The sequence below is a fragment of the Carassius carassius genome, chromosome 13 (assembly GCF_963082965.1).
Source record: "Carassius carassius chromosome 13, fCarCar2.1, whole genome shotgun sequence".
Lineage (NCBI taxonomy): Eukaryota > Metazoa > Chordata > Actinopteri > Cypriniformes > Cyprinidae > Carassius > Carassius carassius.
Genome location: NC_081767.1, coordinates 26484519 through 26497799, shown reverse-complemented (window position 1 = coordinate 26497799; position 13281 = coordinate 26484519). Strand labels below are relative to the sequence as shown.

The following is a 13281-nucleotide window of genomic DNA, read 5'->3' as shown; positions in this document are numbered from 1 at the left end:
ATGATGTGTACAGAGATTGTTTTTACTCTGGTCAACCAAGTCACCAATGCCGTTACTGCCCCAACCAGCCCACACAATATAAAGTGAGTGTACATTTAAGTAATCTACTCACCAAGTGCTTTACTCCCTTTCTGACCCTCACTTATACAACTTATGTACAATGTGTTTCAGCGCTAATCGACTCAGGATCTGCATTGAATCTAATTCATCATGAATTGGTGGCTAAACTCAACATCCCTATCATTCCTTGCATACCACCAATTAACATCACCGCCATCAACAGTCAACCCATTGGCAAAGGTATCACTCATCAAACCATCCCTATTACAGTCAAGATTGGTCTGTTCCATTCAGAGACCATCTCCTTTTATGTTAGCACTACACCCCAGCATCCAGTAATATTAGGAAATCCCTGGCTAACCATCCACAACCCACAGATTTCTTGGGGTTCCAGGAAACTTACCTAATGGTCTCCGCATTGTCATAATCATTGCCTACAAGGTCATACACAACTTCCATGTCTAACCATAAGTATTGAAAGTCCAGAAAATAACGAACCAGTTAATATTCCCACAGAGTACATAGAATTCCAGGAAGTCTTCAGCTAAGCTAAAGCTACCATATTACCTCCACACCGCCCTAGGGACTATGCCATAGACTTTTTACCAAACACTGCACCTCCCAGAAGCAAGGTATACCCATTAACTATACCTGAAACACACGCCATGGAAGAGTACATTGATGAGGCTCTGGGGTCAGGTTTTATCCGCCCATCCACATCACCAGCAGCATCTTGATTTTTCTTTGTGGAGAAAAAGGATGGAGGCCTCCACCCCTGTATCGACTATCGTGGTCTCAACTCAATCACTATCAAGAACAGGTACCCACTCCCATTGAATCCACAATTTTTACTAAGCTTGATTTACGAAGTGCCTATAATAGAATCAGGATCAGAGAAGGTGATGAATGGAAGATAGCATTTATCACCACCAGGGGGCATTATGAATACTTGGTGATGCCATACGACCTATCCAATTCACTGTCTTTATTTCAATCATTTATCAATGAGATCTCTCAGGACATTATAAACCACCACATTATCGCTTACATTGATGACATTCTAATATATTCAAAGACATGTGAAAAATATATCCAACATGTGAAAGATGTTCTGTCTCGTTTACTGGCAAACCATTTATATGTTAAGGCAGAAAAATTTGAATTTCATGTCTCGAATACCACTTTTCTAGGCTACAAGATAAGTCATCATGGAGTGGAGCTATGATGTAGGAAACAATGAATTACATTCCATCAAGGAAGCACTGTCCGAGTGGAGACACTGGTTGGAGGGAGCACATCATCCATTTCAGGTGATTACAGATCACAAAAATTTGGAGTATATCAAGAGTGCTAAACATTTGAACCCAAGACAGGCTCGGTGATCATTATTCTTCACCAGATTTCAATTCCGAGTCACGTATCGGAAGTAAGAATGGTAAAGCAGACGGCTTGTCACGAAGATATGAGTCAGAGGAAATTTCTTTCTGCCAGGGACCAATTATACCTCCATCAGTCATTGTGGCACCTATCCACTGGGATATAATGGAGGATATTCAAAGACAACAACTAACAGAACCCACACCATCAGGATGTCCCCCTAACCGCCAATACGTTCCAGGATCTCTTCGTCAGCGCATCATGCAATGGGTCCATGGTCTCAGCGGCCCTGGTCTCACCTGGTGGTGGATTTCGTCACTGACCTACCCAACTGTAATGGCTACACAAAAATACTGGTAATTGTTGGCAGATTTTCTAAGGCCTGTCATCTGGTCCCACTAAAAGAATTACCCACTTTATTGAGGTCCACTTTATTGCAGAGTTAAGATCCGACCCTAATAAAATACTCCTGAACAGGCTAACCAAAATCTTTACGATTACTAGAAAGTTACAAGCAGGTGAGTTTGACTGAGATTTGAGCTAAATTCTATAGGAAGTGTACTCTGAGGGCTAGAGTGGAGAATCCCTACCTTAACGTTTTTTATTGCTTTTCATGTCAGACATGAACAAATGGGTTGTTCATGTCATTCCTTACAAATGGGTGCATAGTACTTATTATTATTTTTTTATCGTAATTATTGGTTATGCTTTAAATGTCCATATGATGGCGAAATCACTTTGAAGAGATGTTTGTTTTTTGTTTTTTTACAGTGGATTCTAATCTTCAAAAATGACCTTGTATGATTTATGTCTTTTGAGTTCACCCTTCAGATTAGACTATAGAACTGTAGTGTTACTTGTTTAGGATTCAAAATGTTATTTGCTTTTAATTTATGTCAGTATGTCCTTTTTAAGCAATCTTCTTGTACACATATTAGACCAAAATGTCAGGTTTGCCTAGGGAAAGCAATTATTATACCAGCAAACTCAAAATTGGATTAAAAATGAACAAACTAGGCTATAAATACATTGGATTGTAGGCTTGGATTATTATATTATTAATATTATTTATTTAATAATTAATTTGTTATATAATTAATAATTAATTAGTTGTTGGATTGCGCCACTCGTTTCCGGTGTAGACATGGTCATGGCCGTAGCCAGCTATGAGGTCACCGAGGTCCGGACCTCTGTAAATTTTACATGTTCAAAAATAAAATTTGTTCTCTGATTGAATAATATGCTGCTAGACCCCTCATATGAATGTCTGCATGTTTAATTCAACATGTTTAGCGTCCATGGTATGAAAATTATCTCTGTGAGATGCTGCCGAAGTGAATGAGTCTTCAGAGTGCAGTGAGTAACAGCACGAGACGCAGCCTCAGTGTTGCCAGTTTCAGCTGTTATAAGCATTTTTTGACTCGTTTTTCCACTTAATTTGCACTTTAGAAAGTTAAAGTTGGAAGTTGTAGTTATCTTATCTAATTTCCAAAATATCTGAAATAATTTTGATTTATTTTATTTATTTATAGGTTTTTGTTTATTTTAATAGCAATATCTGGCAACATTGCATCGCTGGCATTAGTCTGGCAGTTATCAAAAAAGGCAGCAGCTATTTACACTAAGTGAAAAAAAGTGAAAGTTAGTTAAAGTGACTTGACATACAGCCCATACTCGGAATTCGTGCTCTGCTTTTAACCCATCCAAAGTGCACACACACAGCAGTGATCACACACACACATAGAGCTGTGGGCAGCCATTTATACGTGGTATTGAGGGTGGAGAGAGCACTGTACATGCACTCCCCCCACCTACAATTCCTGCCGGCCCGAGACTCGAACTCACAACCCTTCGATTGCGAGTCCGACTCTCTAACCATTATGTCATGACCATTTCCCCGTGCAAATCGTGCAAATAGCTATAGATGTTAAAATAGGAGGATTTTCTGCTATTTATAATTCCTATTGCAAAAAGTGGCTATTTTCTGCACCTCTGTATTGTAGTATATTATAAAACAGTATGCAATAATGAATGTAAATTTTAATTCAATTAAATAGATGCCATCTTATTGGGACAATAAAGCCCTCCCTACACCTACCCTTACCCTGCCCAATACTTTATTTTCACTTTTTGATTATTTACTTCATCTTCATTTAAAATAAATGCTTTTAGGATGTGACTTGAAAAGGGAGAAAAAGGTTGACCAAAAGGCGGATTCGAACCTCAGTCGATCACATCAAAATCTGTATGACTTACAGTTTATCTTCTGCGCCACTAGAGATGACGATCAGCAATGGTCTTAAAAAAAAAAGCCCATGGACAGGGTATTGCTGACAAGAGCCCCTTTCACACTGCACGTCGCCTTCTGTGTGAAAGCAAACACGTCCCGGGATTGATTCCGGCATTGAACCCGGGTCGGGGGCCTAGTAACATTGCCGGGTTCAATTCCGGGGCGAGCGCTGCATGAACAAAAGCCAGATCTAATGCCGTGTTGTAGTGATGACACATGTTATCGCGCGACTCTTTTACCGGTTGTTTTGGTAAAGTCCTGGATGTTTTAGTCTTTTTAGAGGAGCCTGCACTCATGGACGACAACGTCATGAAGAGATACGCAACCAAAGCCAGTGAAGCCAGCCAATACGTCCAGTATGAACAAGGTCTGCTTAAAGCTAATAACTGACAAATAATACCAATTAAACCCAGACTAACGTAATTCCCCATCCGTTTGATGCAATGTCAGGTGAGGACCGCTGGTTGTGCACTCTGCTGCTGCAGCAGGGCTGGAGGGTGGAGTATAACGCAGCATCTGATGCATACACCAATGCTCCACAGGAATTTAAAGAGTTCTACAAGCAGCGCAGACACTGGGGACCCTCTACCTTGGCCAACACCATTGACCTCTTGGGTTTAGGAGAACTGACCTCTCAGAGGAACAGCTCTATCTCAAAACCTTACATCTTGTACCAGATTATCAGCACTGTCCCTTCCATCCTGGGCCCTGCCACTATCTTTCTCATGATATCAGGTAAGGTTTCCAGTAAATTTGTGCTTATTAGATGTATTATTTTGTTTAAGCAATATGGCATCATAACGATGTTTTTACAGTAACATTTGTCCAAAATATCTATTAAAGTGCTTTATCTTGCAGGAAGCTTTGTGTTCAACTTGAATATGGATGAAAATATATAGCCATAGATTTGGCCATAGTGCCCCCTACTGTCTACCTCATCCTGTGCTTTAAACTGAAATCTGACATGCAGATTAAAATTGCAGCCATCATGTGTACTCTACGCATTTCTCATGGTGGGAACAATTCTTTCAATCATAGGTAACTTTTTTATTTTCCTTCCAGTGTCGTTTTCTTTTTCAGTTGGCACCGTAAGACTTCAGCAAGTATGCATTAAATTGATCAAATTTCATGGTAAAAACTGTTTTAATGTTTTTCTTTTAAACTCCGTTAAAGTATCCTGAAAAAAAAATAATAATAATGTTTTCAACAATAATTTTAAGAAACACATTTGGTTTGGTAATGAGATGTTTCTTAAATTACCAAATATCCATGTTATAAAATAGAAATTCTAATATTCATACTTTAAATTTACCATTTGACCACACTAAACTACACTGAAAAAAACGATTCGTTGTCTGAACAACTATTACTTATAAAAGATATTATATCCAACACAAAAAACTTAGTATTTATAACTTTTCAATGATTACTAAAAATATATAGTTCGTGTAACGCAAAAATATAAGTTACAAAATGAACTTAATTATATGCATAAGTAAAATAAAAAATAATAAGTAACGTCAACTACTAGTACAATTACGTTAAAATTAGTGCTGTCAATCGATTAAAAACTTTAACTAGATTAATCACAAATTTTTTCGTTGATTAATCGCAATTAATCACAATAAAAAAAGAAATGTTTTTGTACGTTTTTAATATATTTTTTTTAATGTAATAATTTCACAGTTAATCAAATTAATGTAGAAACAACATAAAGACAGTATATTTTAAATACTTGTTTAAATGGCATCTTTTTATGAATGAAGGCCAGTATTACTGATATTAATACAGCTACTGATTTTTTTTTTTTTTACATTTATTATTAGGCTTCAAAAATATAACAGTTTTTAATTTAAGTATACTTAAAACAATGCTAACATAATAAATGACATGTTTACTCCTGCCCTTCCTGTCTTAAGAGTTAGGAAATATACAGAAATTTAATAAAGTTATCAAAGTTATATGCAGTCTGCACTGCATAAACTATAAATTAAATAGTTAATCCTTATTAAAGCTACAAAAGTTATTTAGTCAAGAGCAGCGAGTCATTTTCTCTGTTCCCTTTGTTCTTTAACTTTACTGACAGGAAGCTTTATTGGCTGCTGTCCCTTTAAGAGCAGACAGACACGCGGATCTCACCGTTTATATACTGTCTATGGATCTCGCCTCATTCTCTCACAACTCTTTTTGTTCATTTTAGACTTTATATAAATCATTTAAGATTGCTCTTATGAGGATAATCGACAAAACTGGCACTTTGGGATGTTTATTGTTAGTTCAAGCGCTTAAGAGAACTGGATTCTGGCGCCCTGTCTATGCATTGTGTGTGTGTGTGTGTAGCCTACGTGTGTATGTGTCACATAAGGGCATTCACAGACAGTGCATTCTCTTTTGTCTTGCCACGCTTGAAATGTTTAAAAGCATTTAAATGAATAAGAGCGTGATCATATAATGTAAAGCTAGCCAACGGATGGCAGAAAATACGGATGCTGCGTTAATTGCGTTAAATATTTTGACACGTTAAACCAGACAAAAATTAATCGCATGCGTTAACGTTGACAGCACTAGTTAAAATTAAGTAAATCTAGCATAATATTTTAAGTATGTCTTTGAGCCACGTGATATGCAAATACTGTTTCCTGCAAAGCAGCCATTTTGTGAAGCACGTGTAGACGTTGAGAAGTGGTAAGAACTTTTTATTTTGAAAACTAAGTATATTATATTTTTAGCGATTTACCATCAATGAACGCTTGTTTGTGTGTGTGTGTGTTAATGGGTGAAGGAAGCAGTTCTGAAGTGCAAAAGATGTAGACACTGAAAAGAGGTAAGCCTATGATGTCTTTTTATACTCGTTTATTGCGTTTGAGATAAGAAATGAACTTTTAAACATAATTTCTGAAGAATCATGCTTCAGTAATTAGAAGCATATTATGAATACTTATGAAAACGTCGAGTTTGTACGCGTAAACCCTTTCCCGATTATATATTTGGTTTATATTATATTCTAAAATATATGCTACATGTCCATGCACGGTAATTAAGTAATGGCGTTCTCGATTCAGGCACACGCAAACTTATTCCTAAATGTCAATGAGTCCTCTGTCTACTAAACCTTAAATATGATAAAAAATGCTAATTTAAACCTGCGTTTCCTCTGCCGTTGATCCGAAGAGAGCGCTATTAACGGATAAGGTAGCGTTAGATAGAAAATGTGCAGAGCGGTGGCACTTCAGGACCAGGATTGAACATCACTTTTTTTTTCTTTTTTTTTTTAAAGAGCAGGTCATATGGTATTGTAAAGTGATCTAATATTGTGTTGGAGTCCCCTACAACAGGTTTAAATGCATCTAAGGTCAGAAAACATTGTCATTTTATCAGAATATACATTTAATATTAGAGTAATTTGCCAATGATTAAGAAATTATTCGTTCCAAGCAAGTTTAGAGCAAACCCCTCCCTTCCTCAAGCCTACTCTGCTCTGATTTGTCAGCTGGACAAGCCTGTTGTGATTGGCACAGAGAGCAGTCCATGAGCCAGTTAGCCAGCGCCTTTCACATAAAACAATAATATAATGCGCTAATCCGTTCTTATAATAATGACAAAATACAAAAGCACTTATGCAAGCGTGTACACCGCTCAAGTTTAGCTTCTAAACTGTGAACAATTAAAACAATAATTGTGAATATGTTAGCCGACGGCTAATGTGACTTACTGATTAAATATGTTGATTTCACTTCCAAAAGTTCTGTATAAAAAAATAAAATAAACGCTAACTTTATCAGTTATTTCATGCAATTTAATACTGCTGTTTTTCTATCCATTCATCTTTCCATACATCCAGCTGTGCAACAAGTTATGATGCAAGACCTTAGAACGGAATAATTGGAGGTAACAATTCATATATATTTTTGTTTAATAACTACTTTTTTGTAAAATTAATTTCACACTTTAATATGAATTGTTTTTGGAATTCTTCTCTTCTTCTAGTCCACAATGAAATGGTCATGCAAATTGTGTAGTACAGTGGTTTCTACAAAAGCAGACTTACTGAAACATTACAGATTACAACACGACTGTCTTGGACGGCACCGGTCACTACCATGCATTTTTCCGGATTGTCCCTGTTCATTTAAAACATTGAACTCAATTCGTTCACACTTGAAAAGGCACCATGCCCCTTGTGATGTACAGACTCCTGGTGAGAACTTTTGCTTCTTGTGTCAACATTGTGCCTCCATTACATTTTCAACAGAGGCAGAATTCTTTACACATCTTAGACATCATTTAAAGAAACAAGAGACTGTTGATTGTGTTTTTAAACAGTGTGATTTCAAGACAAATGTGTATGGCACATTTGCGGCTCACAAAAGCAGAAAGCATATGCCTCATTGTGTCGATGACTTCAAACCACAAGTTCTGCATTCAAGATTAGATTCTGCCTTTGGCCGTTCTAGCAGCATAACTCATGAGGAAGAAAGTGAAGAAGAAAGCATTTTGCCATTGAGGGCAGTAAGTGAAATTTTGCCTGATTTAATTGAAAAGAAAAATAGGCTCTGTGCTGCTTAAGTTGGAAAGCCTGTTTCATGATTCAGCCAAGTGCATTGACCAGTTGGAGGAAGACTTACACTTAATTTCAACAGAAGGGTCAGCTGAAGCATTTAGATGTGTTGATGAACAAGCACTAAAGAAGCATGACTGCGATCTTGAAACTTCAGTGATCAGAGATTTGGTAAAGGAACTTTGTGAGTCAAGTCCATTATGCAAGTCACTTGGATTGGATGGTCCCTTTAGGTCCTCATATAAGAGGACCTTTAAAGAAAGAGTATTATAAAGAAAACTTCCTAATTGTGGAACCTGTTGAATATGTTACTGATGCAATGGAAAAACTGAGTTTTCAGTATGTGCCCATTCTCAAAGTGTTGTCCCATTTAATGAATGACACTGATATTTCACAAATGGCACTTGAAAGACCTCAGATCTCTAAACAGGATGTCCCAACCTACAGATCTTTTCACGATGGGCTATATTTTCAGCAAAACACTTTTCTTTCTGAAGGAGAAGTGAAAATTTCACTGATTTTATACATTGACGAATTCGAGATTTGCAATCCACTTGGAACATCCCGGAAAAAACATAAAATTACAGCAGTGTATTGGGTGCTGGGAAATGTACCATCGGTGCTTCGTTCTGAGTTGTCTTCCATTTATTTGGCAGTTCTGTGCAAAACAGAAGATGTAAAACGACATGGATATTCAGTTGTGCTTGAACCCCTTTTGAAGGATCTAGGAGTTTTGGAGAAAGAAGGAATTTTTATTTCTAGCCTCGGAAAGAATATCAGAGGTACAGTGATGTGTGTTGTTGCTGACAATTTAGCAGCCCATTCACTTGGTGGGTTTGTGGAAAATTTTTCTGGCCCATAACCCTGCAGATTTTGCCTTGGTCAGCGTTCAGATTATCAGCTGAAAAAGTACGTTTGGGTGCATTTCAGAAAAGAACAAATGAGCAACATACTCTACATATTCAAACAGCATGGTTAATTCTTATGGACCTTAAAGAAATTGTGGAACTAATAGTTTCAGCAGTGCATTATCACGAGTCCATTGGCTACCTTGACAGCAAAATATCTGGGCATAGACACAGATTTTTGAGTGTATTTCCATAACAGAAGTTGCTCCCTAAGCATCATTTCTTGGAGCACTATCCAGAACTGATACAGGCTTTTGGTCCTCTGGTGGCAATGTGGACCATGCGCTTCGAGGCGAAGCACAGTTTTTTCAAACGTGTTGTGCAACACACCCATTCTTTCAGAAACATCTTGCTTTCGCTTGCAGTGAAGCACCAGTTGTTGATGGCATTTCACTTTCATTATTCAGAAAACTTTAAACCATCACTTTCTGTTTCACATGTGTCCAATGTCAGTTTGGATTTGCTACATAATGATGTACAGGAAGCAGTTCGCAAAAAAAATTCCCTAATGAAAAATCAATAGTGTTGGCAAACACAGTATCTTGTTACGGAACAAAATACTGTAAAGGAATGGTTCTGGCTCATGGTTCCACTGCAGGACTTCCTGACTTTGTTCAGATACACCAGCTGATGGTTGTAAATAACTCTTTAGGGATTATAGTGAAAACACGTACAGCCTGGTACAATGAGCACTTGAGATCCTTTGAACTTGATGCACCTGGCCATGTTAAAGTACTTCTCCAAGAAGATTTGAGTGATGTTGAACCTTTAGTGGCATACACTATCAAGGGAAAGTGTATGGTGACTTTGAAGCGTTTCATAATGTAATCATAATAAGGTAGCCATAATGTGTTTATTAATTGAGTATTTTACAGTAAAGAGTAGTTCACCCAAAATGAAAATTGACATTTACTTGTATGAATAACAAATTAAATTAGTGTCTGTTTACTCATACAACATGAAATTTTAGTTTAGAACAAAATGAGATTTAGTAAACTGTAAATTGTCTTGAATGGGTGAACTCTCTCCTTAATTGATTCCATTTCTTTCTAACAGTGTTTCTTTTTTAAACAGGACATGTGTGAACCAGCAGTATTACCGGTGATTGTTGATCAGAACTCCATTCGCAAACTTCACCTGCCCTCTGGAATTCCAGATACATGTGATAAATTGCAGTCAGTAGTTAGAGAGACATTCCATATAAAAGGGAGCTTTACTCTACATTACAAAGACACTGATTTTGAAGAGTTCTTTTCTCTGATTTCAACATCTGAGCTTAAAGATAAAGACACTATTAAAGTAGTGCAAACTGAGCCAGTGATAATAAATTTAACCACAATTGACAGTTTAGAGTGTGCTGGCCCTTCTGCCACGGATTCCCAGGTATCCTCAGATAACTGTTCAGTTGCCTCTTCAGCTCCATCAGCATTTGGCTCATCAGATTACACAGTATTGCTCTCATTTCCAGACAGTCATGGACAAAGATCTAAGCCATGGCCATCACCATTTGAAATTCCAGAGTTTGCTTATGACACTGAGTTAGTTCTGAAGTCTGCTAATGATGCATACAAAAATGATGGAACTGCTCTGAACAATCCCAGTGTGAAGTCTGATATTCTTGAAAAATTGGCAGAAAAAATCTTCAAGTTTTGTGCATATCCAACCAGCCAGCAAATTTCCTCAGTTGCAGAAGCATTAATCCAAAAGCATCCTTGCTTAAAGGAGCCTGGGTCATTCTCTGGATTATATGGATGGCAAACAAGATTGAAGTACAAGATGGGAAATTATCGGTCAAAACTGAGAAGTCTAGGTTGCCCAGAAGTAGCTGTGAACTCAGCTAAAAATAAAAGACCTGCTGCTGTAAAAAAACCAAAGAAAGCAGAATGACGGGATTGGCAGGTGTTGCAAAGGCTTGTGTTTATCTGCTTGGCCTAATTTATGCAATTAATCTGAGTTACCCCAAAGAGCTCAGATACTCATTTGAATTTTTTCAGAAGATTCTACTGGAGCTAGATAGTGGGAAACTTTCACCAAAGGTTTACTCTCTGAAGAACAAGCTTCTTTGTTAAAATGAAAGATATTGATTGTGTTCTGACTATTACGCCTTGTAATGTGTTTGTCACAAGACACATCTGGTTATACTACAATGTTTGTCAGCAGTTGTTTGATTGCATTCTTGTTTTATTCTTAGGATGTTTTTTGCGTGTTTCAAAAGTAAATGTTAGAAAAACTGTTGCAAAGGGTGAAAAAAATCATTTCACCTATTGTGAAGATTGCAATCTGTCTTACAAACAAAACAAAAAGAAAGAAATTTTTTTTTCCAAATTTTATTAGGAATTTTGTACAAAAGTAAATGTTGGAAAAATGTAAATCTTTTAAGAAGTGTTGCAAAGGGTGAAAAATCAAGGAAGTAACCTGTTGGAAGTGAACTTCCATTTGTCGATTTGTCACATTTTGATTTCCATTCATGATTTGTGGTTTTAGGCGTTGCTTTGTAGCCTGTCAAAAAAATAAACTGAAATGCTTTAATTTGTAATTTGCTTGTTTAGTTTTTTAAGATATTAAATGTACTGTAAGCAGACCAATAGATTGAAAATCAGTAAAAAATTTAAGTTCATTCAACTCAGTTTTTTAATATAAATGAACTTAAATGTTAAGTTAACACAACTTGAAATTACTTGGTATATAATGTTGCATATTTTAAGTAAAGAATGTTGAGTGAACTCAAATATTTAAGTTCATATAACAAAGATTATTTTGTTTAAGTAAAATTGTTCCAAGTTGGGTTTACTTAAAAAGTGTGATGCAAAAATGGTGCATATATATTTTAAGTAAATCCAACACATCATTTTTACCAGTGTACCATTTCAGTACACTAAACTACAACAATTGATTTTTTTTTACCATGTCGCTGATTAGATATAAGCATTAAATAAATATCAACTGATATGTTTTAAAGCCTCTTTTTTCACATGTTGCAGGATGAAATCAGTTTATAGAGGGAACTGCAGAAGAAACACCTGGAACCACTTAAAGAGAATAAAAGAGCAGCAGGAAAAAATTGCTAATGTTCTAAGATAACTTTGGGCCTGTATTCACAAAACATTGTATTCTAGTCACAAAGAAGCTGAGACAAACTTTTACTAAAGATTAGAGAGAAGTCTTAAGCTAAGGGAAAGGGCGGGGTTGACCTTGTTGCTATGGATGATGTCAGCGTGCTTATTAACTATTCACACAGTGATTGGCTAATAGTCTCCATCAGAGATTTATTCACAGAAATATTGTAGAGCAAGATGTTGCTATATATTAAGATTTAAAAATAAAAATGTTATCACATTCAAATAAAGATTTTAAAATGCAGCCTAAGTGTCACTAATTAAACAAGTATATTTTCAGCTAATTGTCAGCCTCTTACTTGTATGCTTCTCATAAACAATTAGTGAATATACATATAAACAGCCTTTTAAATAACAGAGTAGAATAATCATGGCTGATAGTAATACATGTAAACGTATAAAAATGGATGAAAGAACAGCTGTTACTTCCTGACCAAATGGTTAATGAAAACTTGGATATAATCAAAGAATCACAGATTTAGAGTTGGGATAACCTCCAAAGCCGAAGACGATACCTTTTTAAAAGGTTATTATCATCAAATGTTTCTAAACTGTTTACATTCATAGGCAGACATTGGCAATGGCAATTTTAGGATAGTTTATGGTTTGATCTTAGTGACTTGGGAGTCCTCTTCACAACTCCTAACTTTCACAGATTTAGGAGCTAGTTTTAGAGCTAAAACAATTTGTGAAATACTCTTAGAGCAAAAATGTAAGAGTCCTACATTTAGAATTGACATGCCCATTATTTCTAAGATTTTCTCCTAAATCGGCAAGTTATGAGCTACTATTTTTGCCTTAAGATGTTTTGTGAATACTGGCCCAGGTGAGCCAATGGATCAAACACAAAACCATGCCATTATATATATATAAATTGAACAATGTCCACGTTTCAGTGGGTTGCGCAGAATCTGGACTCAAACCACCAGCCTGAGATGAATGACCCAGATACAGCCTTTCAGTACCCCTCTG

General features: G+C 36.4%; 1 pseudogene; it reads left to right on the top strand.

Moving 5' to 3' along the window:
* Positions 1 to 12179, top strand: LOC132155767 (chitin synthase chs-1-like; annotated as a pseudogene).
* Positions 12180 to 13281: the final 1102 nt, after the last annotated feature.